Source organism: Bos indicus, chromosome 5, assembly GCF_029378745.1.
Source record: "Bos indicus isolate NIAB-ARS_2022 breed Sahiwal x Tharparkar chromosome 5, NIAB-ARS_B.indTharparkar_mat_pri_1.0, whole genome shotgun sequence".
NCBI lineage: Eukaryota > Metazoa > Chordata > Mammalia > Artiodactyla > Bovidae > Bos > Bos indicus.
In genome coordinates, this window is record NC_091764.1 from 42,317,908 (window position 1) to 42,333,424 (window position 15,517).

The 15,517-nt window shown below is 40.5% G+C and overlaps 1 protein-coding gene across 2 annotated transcripts in view; it reads left to right on the forward strand.

Annotated features, from left to right (window-relative positions):
• CPNE8 (copine 8) overlaps positions 1-15,517 on the forward strand; it is a 280,044-nt gene that overhangs the window by 1,523 nt on the left and 263,004 nt on the right. The gene's annotated exons all lie outside the window — the stretch shown is intronic.

A 15,517-nucleotide genomic window follows, 5' to 3' on the forward strand; every position in this document is an offset into this window, starting at 1 on the left:
GAACACTTTTCACTTGTTTTTAAAGCCCTCAAATCCTTTCCTTCCTTTTTTTTAAGAAAAAAAAAAAAAAAGGAAGATATCTTGAAGAAATCTAATAAACATGGTTAAGTATCCATGTAAATAAGCACCTAGGCTTAAAATACTATCAATCTAGTGATATTTAATTTTGCATTGTCACAAGAGTAAACCTGAAAGCCAGAAGAATGATTTCTTAAGGCTGACTTCAGACCATTAAACACTAATGCTGATAGTGATAGCTAAATGCTGCCTGAGATTTCTGTCAGTTGAACAAGTGAAACTGTATGGAAAATTCTTCTTAGACATTAATTTCTAGATCTTTTTCTCTTTTCTGAAGCTGGCTTTGGATGCTAGGGGGAGGTTATCAGTATTTAACAGGTAATGAATGCATAGCCTGAAGTCCTACAATAACAGCATTTTCTAGAGTTCTTATTTTCTGCTGAAATCCTATAAATCTGAATGGCATGTGGCCTGTATGAGGAATGAATACAAATGTCAGTTAAGTCTGAGTTGCCTATAAACTTTTTAGGGGTTGTGGGGAAATGATACTTTAGTCTTCCTGCCAATAAGGTCCATATTTAACCACTCTCTCTCCCGCCTCTGATGCTTGTTTGCTGTGGTGCTGGCAATCCTGGTCAACTGGCTTTAATCCAGTTTCTTTCAGCTTGCTACCTCAGAACCTGAAGATCCCCTTGTTTCACCCCCTTTTTTTGATACCATTGATTTCATGTATTGTTTTTAATTTTTCATGTTCAAATAAAAAAGTTTTGGAAGAGAACCCAAATACTTGTAGTACTTATATTATTGATAATTGAATCTTGTGATGATAGATGATGGTGTCCCTGGGGCTTTGGCATAAGAGATCTGGTTACACATTCTGGCTTTATATATATTCTGATGTCTAAAATGAAGATAATTTGGGCATTTATCTTATATAGGGTGTTATCAGAGTTTAATAAGATGATACCTGAAAAACACTAACAATGTAGACATGAAAGAAAGGGTTAAAAATATTAGCTATTATTATGATATTGGAAATAGTATTTATTGAATCAGTATATTGCATATGGTTCAGCTATGGAATTCTGTAAATAGTCCTTCTCTTTTGAACTTCAATAAATTGGTTAAAGAAGACACAGATAGAGGCAGCCTCAGGATATCTGTTCTTTCTTTCTCTTTCTTCTTTGATATATATATAAAGAGCATATTTCCTAGATTGCCTGTGGGGATTTTATCTAGCAGCAAGGCACAGTTGTAGGTCCCTTAGCCTTACCATGGGCAAGCAGAGCAAGGAATCACCTTGCTTTTTTATATTGAAGACTTCTGATGATTTGCTGATGACCTTTTTGATAACCTCCTTTCATTGTGCCCAGCCTAAGATTTTTTTTAAAGCTTTATGATGTTTGCATCTTCATTTTGAGTGAGGTGAGAAAATCAACAATTGAAGCTTGAAGTAAAATATAATTTGTGGAAATCATTTAGTCTATTCACTTAAGGAAGTGTTTGAGTGTCTTTAATGCTTAGCACTATGCCATGTTCCATGAGAAATGCATGAGAAGTTCTCTAAAAAAGTGAAATCTTCTTGGGAGATAAATATTATATAACACATAATTACATAGGACTAAATCCAAAGATGAGGTTCATGAAGAGGAATGGAACATATCATTGTGAAACAGAGTACTTGGAATGTGCTACAAAGAGGAAATGGGGCATGAGTGGAGACAAGACAGATGACATGGTTTTATGAGAAAAAGAGCAGTGGAGTTTCTGTAGTAGCTACAAAGTTGGTGTGTTAAAGTGACAAATATTTTCTAGCTATATTTATGCAGAGATAAAGCTCCAACTCTTTAACTTAACTTCTACTCATTATTCAGCTCTTCTTGCATTCATTTTTAAATTTTATGTTAATTTGTAAATTTAAAGATTTTTAAGTTATTGGGTTACCTAATTAAACTATAGATGAAATGACACAACCTTAGAAACGTAAAACAACATTCCTGTTTTATTCTGAAAACAGATTAATATAAAATAAAGGTAAAAACAATGGGAAAAGTAATACACAGTAATTAACTGTTTTCCCTGAGACCTTGGTTTGTTGCACTGTTTCTTACACATTGTTTTGATGATTTTGTTATTGTCATGTCATTTTGATAAGCCAGTGAGAAACTGGCTTATCAAGTATAAAAGCAGGGATAGCAGTCTATATTTCTAGACTTTGTAGATTAGATATCACAAATGAATCTTATTGAAGCAATAATCCTATAATGGTAATAAAATTAATTTTAAAATCTAGTGTGGAAGGAAGAATACAAAGTGGAAAGTAATGAGTGCCTATTTTGTACTCAGTTCAGTTCAGTTCAGTCACTCAGTCGTGTCCGACTCTTCGCGACCCCATGAATCGCAGCACGCCAGGCCTCCCTGTCCGTCCCTAACTCCCGAAGTTCACTCAGACTCACGTCCATCAAGTCAGTGATGCCATCCAGCCATCTCATCCTCTGTCGTCCCCTTCTCCTCCTGCCCCCAATCCCTCCCAGCATCAGAGTCTTTTCCAATGAGTCAACTCTTCGCATGAGGTGGCCAAAGTACTGGAGTTTCAGCTTCAGCATCATTCCCTCCAAAGAAATCCCAGGGCTGATCTCCTTCAGAATGGACTGGTTGGATCTCCTTGCAGTCCAAGGGACTCACAAGAGTCTTCTCCAACACCACCGTTCAAAAGCATCAATTCTTCGGCGCTCAGCCTTCTTCACAGTCCAACTCTCACATCCATATATGACCACAGGAAAACCATAGCCTTGACTAGCTGGAACTTTGTTGGCAAAGTAATGTCTCTGCTTTTGAATATGTTATCTAGGTTGGTCATAACTTTCCTTCCAAGGAGTAAGTGTCTTTTAATTTCATGGCTGCAGTCACCATCTGCAGTGATTTTGGAGCCCCCAAAAATAAAGTCTGACACTGTTTCCACTGTTTCCCCATCTATTTGCCATGAAGTGATGGGACAGGATGCCATGATCTTTGTTTTCTGAATGTTGAGCTTTAGGCCAACTTTTTCACTAGGAATTCTATTTTGTACTAGGAATTCTATTTTGTACTAGGAGTTCTAAAAAGCACTTCCTGACCTGGCTTTAGGAGAAGACAATGGCACCCCACTCCAGTACTCTTGCCTGGAAAATCCCATGGACGAAGGAGCCTGGTAGGCTACAGTCCGTGGGGTTGCTAAGAGTCGGATGTCACTCAGCGACTTCACTTTCACTTCTCACTTTAATGCATTGGAGAAGGAAATGGCAACCCACTCCAGTATTCTTGTCTGGAGAATCCCAGGGACGGAAGAGCCTGGTGGGCTGCCGTCTACGGGGTTACACAGAGTAGGACACGCCTGAAGCGACTTAGCAGCAACAGCAGACCTGGCTTTAGCTGTCTTGCCTAATCTCCCACTACTCCTCACATAAGCTCTATGACTGAACATAGTGTCGACTTAAAAAATAGTCACAACCTACAAGTTGAGAGTTATGTTTTATTTGGTAGGAATTTTTAGGACTTCAAGCCCAGGAGACAGCTTAAGTGACTCTAAGAAAACTGCTCCTAGGAGGCACAGGGAGGAGTCAGGTTATATGGAAGTTTGCAACAAGAGGAAGGTAGTCTGAACATCAAAAGATTATTGTTAATTAGGGAAAACCAGATATCCCAAGTTAAGGAATTTAGCACTTTTCTATGTATGGGAAGATGCAAGAGTCTGCGCTTACTGAAATTATTCCTTTCATATGCATCCCAGCTATCTGGGACAAGGTGCTCACCAGGGGAACTGGCTGATGGCTGCCGGATTGTTTTTCTTGGGTGCCCTCTGGGCTCAGAAATTCACATTTGGAGGGCCAGAATCACAGATTGCTGTGATATCCTTATTAGTTGATACAGCAGGAAATATTCCATTTCACAATAGCCTGACATCTATGTGCTTAGTATATGCAAAAGTTGGTGCCAGATAAAAGTTGACTACAGAACAGTACTAAGAGGTACAGTCCCAAAGCATGTTCTGTTATCCTGTTGAACCAAACTGTCTTTGCGTGTGTGGCTGTGCACATGCTTTTCTCTGACCTGAATGTCCCTTCCTCCACTCTCTTCCTTTCTTGATTAGCATTGTCTCCTTCTTCCAGACTCAGATATAACATAATTTTCTATCACGATCCTCTCCCAAGCTGTATTTTGCTATATTCTCAGTGCAGCTGGAAATGGCAGCCTGCTCCAGTATTCTTGCCTGGGAAATCTCATGGGCAGAGGAGCCTGGCAGGCTACAATCCGTGGGTTGCAAAGAGTCGGACATGACTGAGCAACTAAGTATTCAAAGCAACTAATATGTACCAATATCATGGTTATAATTACTGGTCTATGTAGTCTTCTTGGGGACAAGTTTTGTCTCTTTCCTGTCTGTGCATTCTGAACTTGGCACAGAATAAGTAGTCAATAAATGCTAGATTCTGTAATTCTCTGAATGAATCATCTGGCATGGGATAGAGGTTTGCTTGTTAAAATATAGACTCAGATTCCAAACTAGATCTACTGAATGAAAATGCCTGGAACTACGGCCCAGGAATCTGTACCTTTAGCATGTTTACCATGTGCTGGCTACACACATTAAACTAAAAAGAAATATTGGTGGAATGAACAAATCTGTGAATAAATCAACACTGAACCTAGTAGTCAGAAGTTTCTGTTTGCTTTGTATAGTGTCATTAGTGATTCATTCTCAACTTGTACCACACGCCCCAGCAAGCTGACAAGATGTCAGGCTCTCTTGGCACTGCATTCTTCTCAGACACCTCATATATACATATGTTTTAATTGGAGGATAATTGCTTTACAATGTTATGTTGGTTTCTGTTATACAACAACTTGAATCACCAGAGAGCATGGAACTTAGTCCCCTATATTATACGGCTGCTTCCCTCTAACATCTATTCTACACACGGTAGTATATTTGTCAGTGCTATTCTCTCAGTTCGTCCCACTCTTCCCTTTCCCCACTGTGTCCACAAGTCTGTTCTTTACACCTGCCGTGCAATAGGTTCATCAGCACCATTTTTCTAGATTCCACATATATGTGTTAATGTATATTTGTGTTTCTCTTTCTGATTTACTTCACTCTGTACAACAGGCTGTAGGTTCAGCCACCTCACTACCACTGACTCAAATTTGTTCCTCTGCTGGCTGCATGATATTCTATTGTGTACCACAACTCTTTTATCCATTCATCTGTTGATGGATATATAGGTTGCTTCCATGTCCTGGCTATTGTAAATAGTGCTGCTATGAACATTGGGGTACATGTATCTTTTGGAATTATGGTTTTCTCCGGGTATATGCTCAGGAGTGGGATTGCTAGGTCATATGGTAGTTTTATTCCTAGTATTTTAAGAAATCCATATTGTACTCCATAGTGTTGTATCAGTTTACCTTCCTACCAGTAGTGCAGAAGGATTCCCTTTTCTTCATCCTCTCTAGCATTTATTGTTTGTAGATTTTTTGATGATGGCCATTCTGACTGGTAAGAGGTGATACCTCGTTGTAATTTTGATTTGCTTTTCTCTAATATGTGATGTTGAGCATATTTTCATCTATTTGTTGGTCATCTGTATGTCTTCTTTGTCAGACACCTCATATTACATAAAGCTTATGGATTGTCTTTGGAAGTTTTTTGTCAGACTGTTTTTTTTTGTTGTTTTTTTCTTTTACTATTTCTCTCTACACCAAAGTGTTAATTTACTAGTTTGATGAGTTTATGTCTCTATGACTATAGTTACTTGGTTTGGATGAACAATACTGTCGATTAAAAAAGACACACATGCAACCTAAAAGTTGAGAGTTAGGTTTTATTTGGTGAGAATGCTAGGACTCAAGCCTGGAAGACAGTATCTCAGGTGACCCTGAGAGACACTGACTCAGAGGAAGCAGGGGAGGAGCCAAGGTATATACAGGAGGGGCAGGTAATCTGAATATTAAAAGATTACTGTTAATTAAGAGAAAGTTAAATCTTTCAAGAGATTTAGAGGTTAAATCTAAAGAGATTTCGTGATCTAATGAGATAAAGTGATCTTTTATGTATAGGAAGAGATGTAGTGAAAGTGAAAGTGAAGTCGCTCAGTCGTGTCTCTTTGCGACCCCATGGACTGCAGCCTGCCAGGCTCCGCTGTTCATGGGATTTTCCAGGCAACAATACTGGAGTGGGCTGCCATTTCCTTCTCCAAGGGATCTTCCCAACACAGGGATCAAACCCAGGTCTCCCACATTGTAGGCAGATGCTTTTCCCTGAGCCACCAGGGAAGTACCTAATGCCAGAGATTTAGAGATCTTCTAAATAAAGAGATTTAGAGATTTTCTAAATAAAGAGATTTAGTGATCTTCTATATATGGGAAGCTGCAAGCATCGGGCTTGTGAAATCATTTCATTCATATGCATCTAGCTCTCTGGGGCCAATCCTGCTTTCTTTATTATTCACATACTAGTTCCTTGTATACTGTAAAAGATGGTGAATGTGGCAGATGGTCACCTGCCTCTCACTTCCCCCTAGCTCCTTTGTGCTCACTGGGGAGGAAGTAGCTGATGGCTTTCAAATAACTGACTTTCTTTCACCTGAGCTCAGAAATTTGCATTTGGAAAAAACTTTTTTACTGGTAGAGCATAGAGGAGAAAACATTTCATTTCATCGTCTCTCCCCATGGTTGGAAATTCGACCATGTTGGGAGATATTTCATAACCATTGTTTCTTTTGTCCCATGGTGTTGGGAGACTGATCTTAGGTCAGGTGGAAATTTTTTGTTGGTAAGTCATTCCAGGTGTTAATTTCTGGATTAGTCCCATTGATGGATAATAAAAAGATTCTCTGAATCCTCTATCTTCTAACTTAATAGGATCCAGGAGATATTTCCCTTGTTGTTTCTTCCTATACCTAGAATCACACAATTGTAGTGTAATCACACAATAATTGTAATGTAGAATATTACAGTTATTCTACATTATAAACATGATCTGTTTCTTCAAGCTGTTTAACTGTCATTAATTTGGCTGGGGCCTGGTTATACATCATCTAATACAAGAGACAACAATCTTATGAAATAAACAGATTACAAGCAATATATCTAATAACTTGTTAAAGTTACAAGTAGGGGTTCAAACCATGAGCTTCCGACACCAAACTGTCTTCCTAAAAGATCACCAAGGCTAGAAAGTGGATCATCTAAGGCAGCAATATAATTTTTCCTGTGAGTCATTAAATGTGTTATATTAGAGGATTCATCTGGTATGAAAACATAACATTTAGTTGAATTATAGCACTGTTGCCTCCTTGAGATGTGCTAAGGATATCAAGGGCCATACGATTTTGTAATACGGCTTTTCTCCACATAGAGACTCAGAATTTAGTAGGCTAATAGCCTGGCTGCTATCATTTAAGGCCTTTTGAGTGAATTCTCTTAAGGCTTCAATGTGAGAAATAATGTTTTCTCACATTGTAAAGAAGGTGCAAAAGTAGCTGCTAAATGATCATACCAGTGAAATACAGATCTCTTGGTTCTTCAGGCTCATATTGGTGGTAAATTTGCTGGAGTTACATCTAAGTTGTACATAAATGGCCTTGAGCCTAAGGGCATCCTAAAGTATACCTTCCTGGCCCTCTTGGCAGAAGCCAGGGTCATAAATTGGATGCACAAAGCCATTGAGTCCCATTAGTTGCCAGCCAGCTTATTTCTAGTCTTCTAAGCCAATCTATTCCATATCAATCACTGTCTTGAAGGACATAGTACACTGGCAGTTTTCCTAAAATACCCAGCCTAATTTTCTAGTTTTATTAAGTTGATTTTCTTTGGTATGGTTTAATTGTTCTAAGCATAGGGGGAGCCTTTAGGCTTAGGTGACCATAGCCTGGTGTTAGCAGATAAAGCCATCCCATAACTGAGGAAGTGTCCCTCCTAAAAGTCTAGAGTTTACATTGTTTTGTTTTGTTTTTTTAGTGGAATTTAGTATGTTGTTCTGACTGAACTAGAATAATCTTAAGGGAAAATTCATATTTATGGCCAGGGTTAGAATAAGTGTGTTTGACTGGGCAAGTAAGTGAGTCACATCTAGTGATAGTAGCCCAAGCCGAAAACTGTAATTCCTTTCTTCTAAAATAAACTTTCTAAGAGCCATCCAATCAGAACTTTGGAGGGGAGAAACCCACCAAGGTAAACCAGAGGTAATGGACGCAGGTAATTGACCACAACCGAACAATTTGATTGATTTCTAAAATTTGCATAAGATTTTGCCAATGATAAAAAAAAAAAATTGATTTACATGCAAGAGTCCAAGAGAACAAGAAGAAAACATAATGAACAATCATACAGGTCAGGTCCAGGATCTCGGTTCAATTGTCTACTTATGATGTCATCTTCTTGTCCTGGTGTTGGTCTTTCCCTGTTTCAGAGCACTGCTCTAAGGTGAGTTTGAAAGTCAGCAGTTCTCTTTATATACCAGTCTTATGCAGGAGGCCTTTTTAGGTGAGAATTATGAATTCAAGAGTCAACTCCCTGTCTCCCAGGCTCGAGTTCTAACATTCCCACTGAATAAAACTTAACTCTCAACTTTTAGGTTGCGCATGTTTTTAGTTAACAATACTTTCCTCAATAGGGTGTTAGAAATATTCTTTTCAATGACGTGCTGCAACTGCTTTAATGGGATTGAAATAGGAATTTATGTGCTGGTAGTTAAACAAACGGAGAAGGCAATGGCAAGCCACTCCAAGTACTCTTGCCTAGAAAATCCCATGGATGGAGGAGCCTGGTAGGCTGCAGTCCATGGGGTCGCCACGAGTCAGACGCGACTGAGCGACTTCACTTTCACTTTTCACTTTCACTCAATGGAGAAGGAAATGGCAACCCACTCCAGTGTTCTTGCCTGGAGAATCCCAGGGATGGCAGAGCCTGATGGGCTGCTGTCTATGGGGTTGCACAGAGTCGGACACGACTGAAGCGACTTAGCAGCAGCAGCAGCAGCAGTTAAACAAAATGATTGTAAAAATGTAAGTTATATAAGCCTAAAGTTAAATAGATTACAGTAAAACAAAGTTAAGGCATACTCAAAAGTTATTACTTTCTATTTTAGTAACTACATTTTGTTAGACATCTAGATTCTTTGCTATCATCTTTGCTCTACTTTTTTAATCTGTGGGTTGAGAATATTATGCATTCGTGTGCTACTGCTCATCTCACTTCAGTCCATGTTCAGTGACATCACGATTGGTGGCTTGAAATTGACCATAGTGGGAATATTTATAAGTGACAAACACTGCAAATCAGAGTTTGAGTTATTGTTTTGTTGTTGTCTACACATAAGACATTCTGTGGGAATCAGTTGGCTCCACAGAATTTATAAGAAAAGTATTATATATATTATTATTTGTAAATTGTGTGCTCATCTACACATACTTTATATCAATAAAATTTATAATAAATTATGTACACACAGCATGTACATGCATTTAGCTTTTTTGGGGAAAACCTGTGGTTAAAGATATTTGCACATCACTGTTTATAGGCCTTTTATAAAACATACAGCATATACAGGGGGATATTATTGCTTTTGTTAGATTGTCACTATTAGAGATGGTGATATCAAGTTTGGCTCTGTCTCTGGTTTTACTCTTTACTATAAGTGGGGTTGTGTGGTCTTTTATAATCTACGAAAATTTTGGCCGCCTGCAAGTATCAGTTCAGTTCAGTCGCTCAGTCGTGTCCGACTCTTTGCGACCCATGAACCGCAGCACTCCAGGCCTCCCTGTCCATCACCAGCTCCCGGAGTTCACTCAGACTCATGTCCAAAGAGTCGGTGATGCCATCCAGCCATCTCATCCTCTGTCATCCCCTTCTCCTCCTGCCCCCAATCCCTCCCACATCAGTCTTTTCCAATGAGTCAGCTCTTCACGTGAGGTGGCCGAAGTACTGGAGTTTCAGCTTTAGCACAATTCCTTCCAAAGAACACCCAGGGCTGATCTCCTTTAGAATGGACTGGTTGGATCTCCTTGCAGTCCAAGGGACTCTTGTGAGTGAAATAAGATGATTGAAATTTTGTATACTTTTTCCTTTCTTCTCCTTTTTATATGGTCCTTTCTGTATTCTTATTCTTCTTTTCTTTGAAGAGTTTTTTGTTTCTCCATCTACTAGTGGAATGTACTTTGCAAATTTAGGTGTTACAGTTCCAACTCATTTAGTGATTCATTGACCACTGGGGGAAGCAAATTGAGATTTGAAGAGACAGAATCTGATTGGGCCAGTGAGAAATGGTCTAGTTTGAAACAGATACTGATACTGTTATGAAATCTTTGGTGAAAAAGAATCAAAGTGCTCAAACACAATTGGCAGCTCCACCCCAGTCCATATTGGTTTATTTCTTAGACACACTTTACCATTCTTTTGTCAGACAAGATGTTTGATGTTAGCATGTAAGTAGTGTTTCAAATGAGCTGAGCTAGGAAAATAAGTACAATGTGGGAGTTGCCTAGGTATATCTCAGCAGAGAAAAGCTTTGCTCATGTTCTGTCAGTATTTTGGTCTACCCTGCATGTATGTATGTATGTGTATATGTGCATATATATATATATATATATATATATATATATATATATATATAAATATATAAATGCTAATATATATATTAGCACTTGAAATGTTCAAAACAGCCTTGTGATGTCAAGAATGTGCATCTAGAAGCAATTCACAAAGCAGGGCCCCATGAGAGAGGATGCTAAAGCTGTGCTTTTTTAGGTATGCTGTTTGTGGCATAACAGTCAGAAACCTGAATTCCTCACTTGATTTTAGTCAAGTCAGAGAAGAAAAACAATTCCTCTCAAAGAAGTTTTATTCATTTGTTAGCCTGTTTTATAACAATAGCCAGCTTGCTTACTCTTGAGGAGCATGGGTGTGGAACTAGACCACATGAACCTCTTTGTTTCCCAATTTCTTCATTTGTAGAGTGCAGATAACAATAGTCCCTACCTCTTATATTTGTTTTGAGGGTTACATAAGCTAATGCAGCTACATGAGTTAAAATAATGTTTGTCATATAATTGCAAATAGACATAAGCACAAAATAAAAATCACTCAGTCTTTCATCAAACTATATCCGTTTAGTTCATTTCTCTCTGTTAGGAGGTGAAGATGTTGAGTAATAGCCTCCGAACTGAGAAGGAATTTTGAGACTGAAAAAAGGAGCAAGCAAATAAAGTTTCTATTATGAAGTTTACTGTGGGTAACATATAGGCAGGAAAGATCTGGTGGACAGAAGATCCAGCGGCATTGACAACTGTACTCTGTGCTGCCAAAAGGGATACAGGGGGTTCTAAAGGAGCCAAAGGTAAAAACAGAATCTGACTACCAAGTGAGAAGCATATCCACAGTCTAGAACTGGGGGCACCCACCCTACTTAACCATCTCAGCAAAAGGCACTCTTCCAGCTTTCACTTTAAATGAAGGCAAGGGTAAAAGGGAACTCAGTCTGGCTTGAGTGCATTAGTTTGTGAGTTAGGCTAAATCTCAGTCAGGTGGAAAGGACTGCAGACCTAGATGGAGCTGAAAAGGTGGAGCCAGAATGGTTCAGCTACACACTCCACCCCCACCATCTATATGGCCTATCTTTATCCACCATTCTTCCAAGAATACTCTAGAGCCAGATAGGAGGAGTTTACCTGCCATCCCCACACATTGTCCCCATGTCATAAGGTTGAAGACAACGACCCCGACATTACTTCAGGAGTGGACATTGGCAGCAATCTATACACCTGTAAGTCAGAGCAATTGTGGATGTCAGCATAGGTGGTGGTCCAGGGCAGGAAGGCAATAGTGGAGGTATGTGGCACTAATCCTAGAAGGAAAACACTAAGGATAATAAGTGTTTTAAAGGTTGTGCTTGCCTTAGTTGTTCAACCATGTCTGACTCTTTGCAACCCCACTAGGCTCCTTTATTCATGGGATTCTCCAGGCAAAAATACTGGAGTAGATAGTCACTCCCTTCTCCAGGGGATCTTCCTGACCCAGAACCTAGGTCTTCTGCATTGCATGCAGATTCTTTATTGTCTGAGCCACTGGGGAAGGTCTTTGAAGGGTAGCAAGAAAGACAAATCTTCATTCAGAAACCACGCTGTAGTTTGTTCTCCATGAGCCAGGATCACCCTGGACTTTGGCACTTTTCCCATGAGCAAATTCCAGACATTTTGTCCCTTTACATTAGAACCAGGCAGGGAGATATTATATGTGGGGGCTTTAGTAGGGCCCATAAAAGAAGCCCTATTTCAGTCTCCCATTTGATTTCTATATGGGAGATCACCTTGGTTATTCTGGGCCTTCACTTAGAAAGATTGAGGAATTACTATGTCAAGGCCTAGCCTTGCCCTTGTCCCCAAGGTAAAAGAATGCCAAACCCCTGTGAGGGGTATACCATTACATCTCCAATCTCAAACAATCTTCCCAGGTAGAAGGTTGTGTGGCACTCCTAGGATAAGACCTGCATCCCACTGGATAAGTCTCAGTCCTTCTTCTAACACTTGAAAATTTAAGGATCTAGTTGGTAGAATAGGTACAGTCAGCCTCTCAGAAGCAGACATGTGGCCTGCTGTGGTTTGGTGTTTAACAGTCAGATGGCCTCTAATAATAGTCAAGGTAGCCTCTTAAAGACTCATCTGGAGAAGGTTTCTTCAATGTCTCTTTCAGTTCTTTCTACCAACCCTGCATCTGTTGGGTTATATGGCAGTTGGAAGGTCTATAAAACCTCATGGGCTTCAGCCCATTCCTTTATGTCATGCCCAGTGATATGGGTCCCTTGGTTGCTATCTATATAAATGGGGACCGGGTACATACTTTCTAACTTGGTCAAGCCCCTAATAGTGGCTTTTTGATTTGCTCTTCTACTAGGAACAGCTTCTATCAGTCAGGTCTCTGTATTTGCACAGGTCAATCACACTTGTGTCCTTCTGATAAAGGCAAGGGGTTGATGTAGTCCACTTATCCTCTGGTCACTGGGCTAGTGGCTAATCTGATGTGACCAGGAATATGTCTCAAGGGTTGTCACCACAAGCTACAGTGGGGCAGTCCCTGTCAAATGCCTGCCTGTCAGTGTATTTGATGTAGAGGTGGAACCTCTTGGCTATCTCCCAGATGGTTTTGGGGCCTCAGTGTCTCATCGGTTTTCAGTGAAGCCACTGTGCCATATCCAAGGAAGTCTTTAAGTCTTCTAGGAGAACAGCTCCTGCCTTGGCTAAGGTGTCTGCTTCGTGGTTCCTGGGTAGTGTAGTTGGAGAATATGCAGAGATGCGTCTTACCTTGATGGCAGCACTGGGTCGTGTGCACACATCCCATATGTCCCTCCATAGGTCAGCTCCCCACAGGGGCTGTCACAAGATAGTCTAACTTTTCTGATATGTTGTGGCATCCACATGGTCAGACCCTTCACACAGTCCACCTGTCTGTGTTTGTGTAGAAGGGCATAGATTCCTGAGTTACCATAGTCCTTACTACCCTCAGTTTAGCCCATTGCCTGCTGTGCTTAATGTCTTCTTCAAACCAAGTGACACTGAAATCCAGGAGAACTGCTGCAGTGGGCCAAGTGTAAGTAGTGCCTTGACTGCTGCCATTGTGAAACAGGTCTCAGGATGGAGGGAGTTGTAATTCTCCTTTTGACTTGGCTGAGAAGGGGAGAGATGGGTGGTGTCTGAGTGGCCATATCTGGATGCATGTAAGACACTGGCCCAAAGACGGAATGTAATTCCATAGACGGCAGATTTGAATTGTGCACATTACCTTGTTGCAGATACGGGTACCACTTTTGCAGTGTGCTTACTTGGGCACAGTTACTTTTTGGTTTAAGAACTTACTGGCAGTAAAGTTTGAAAGTTGAAATCAGTCCTGGGTGTTCATTGGAAGGACTGATGCTAAAGCTGAAACTCCAATACTTTGGCCACCTCATGCAAAGAGTTGACTCATTGGAAAAGACTCTGATGCTGGGAGGGATTGAGGGCAGGAGGAGAAGGGGACGACAGAGGATGAGATGACTGGATGGCATCACCAACTCAATGGATGTGAGTTTGAGTGAACTCCGAGAGTTGGTGATGGACAAGGAGGCCTGGCGTGCTGCGATTCATGGGGTTGCAAAGAGTTGGACACGACTGAGAGACTGAACTGAACTGAATAAGTCAATGGTGAGGCCTGTTTGCTGCAGGGCCAGGATGACTATCAGGAGCTGTTTTCCAATAGAACTTTACTTCACTTGGGGTCCCTTCCACAACTGAGACTAACATCCTAGTGGGATGCGTTTCCATTCCTGCCTTTCCCACAGACCCTAGCCAAAATTTCTAGATACAAGCTTACATCTAATTTGCAGACAGCATTCCATATACATATGCCCAGAGCTTGAACTTGTTTTACTACAATTTTGGCCTTTTCAAAGGCTTCCTGATGGTGGATGCCCTAATCCCATTTTTGCCCCTTTCTAACCAGAGAGTACTATGTGAAAAGAATGTCACTCAGTTGTGCCCAACTCTTTGTGACCCCATGGACTATACAGACCATGGAATTCTCCAGACCAGAATACTGGAGTGGGTAGCCTTTCCCTTCTCGAGGGGATCATCCCAACCCAGGGATCGAACTCAGGTCTCCTGCAATGCAAGTGGATTCTTTTTGAGCCACCAGGGAAGCCCAAGAATACTGGAGTGGGTAGCCTATCCCTTCTCCAGTGAATCTGCCTGACCCAGGAATCGAACCATAGTCTCCTGCATTGCAGGCAGATTCTTTACCAACTGAGCTGTCAGGGAAGCCCAGAGAGTACTGTAGGAGCCAAATTATTTGTGCCAAATACAGTATGAAAGGATCACATTCCTGTGATCCCAGAAAGGATTGTAATTCCTTGACTGGCTGGTGTGGCTAAGGCTTGAATTTTATTGATAACCGAGGCTGGGATAACTTTTGTCCTAACCTGACCAAATATCTCCCCAAAACTTTACTTACTACCTGGGTCCCTGGATCTTGTCAGTGTTTACTTCCTATCTTTGGTTCTGTAAATGTGTCTATAAAAAGGCAGCAGTTTGGGAGAGAAGGGACAAGTCATCACAGGTTAACAGTGACATTTATCTAATGAAATAATTCCAACTCAGGGTGGGACGTTCACCAGATTTCTAGGTCCTGACTGACCAAACTATAACAAATGATAGGACTGTAAATAACCCTGAGGCAATGCCTGAAAGGTTCACTGCCTCTCATCCCAGATGAAGACAAATTGATCTTGAAAGCTAGCACCCAAAGGAATGTTGAAAAAAGGGATTACGCAGGTCAAGCACACAATGGAAAGTTTTCAGTGCAGAGAAGAGCTGTTGTAAGATAGCAGCAATATTGGAGACCTCCACATGAATGAAACAACACTGGTCAAGAATCAGCAATTAGAACCCTGTATGGAACAGGGTTCAGGACTGAGAAAGGAGTACAGCAAGGCTGT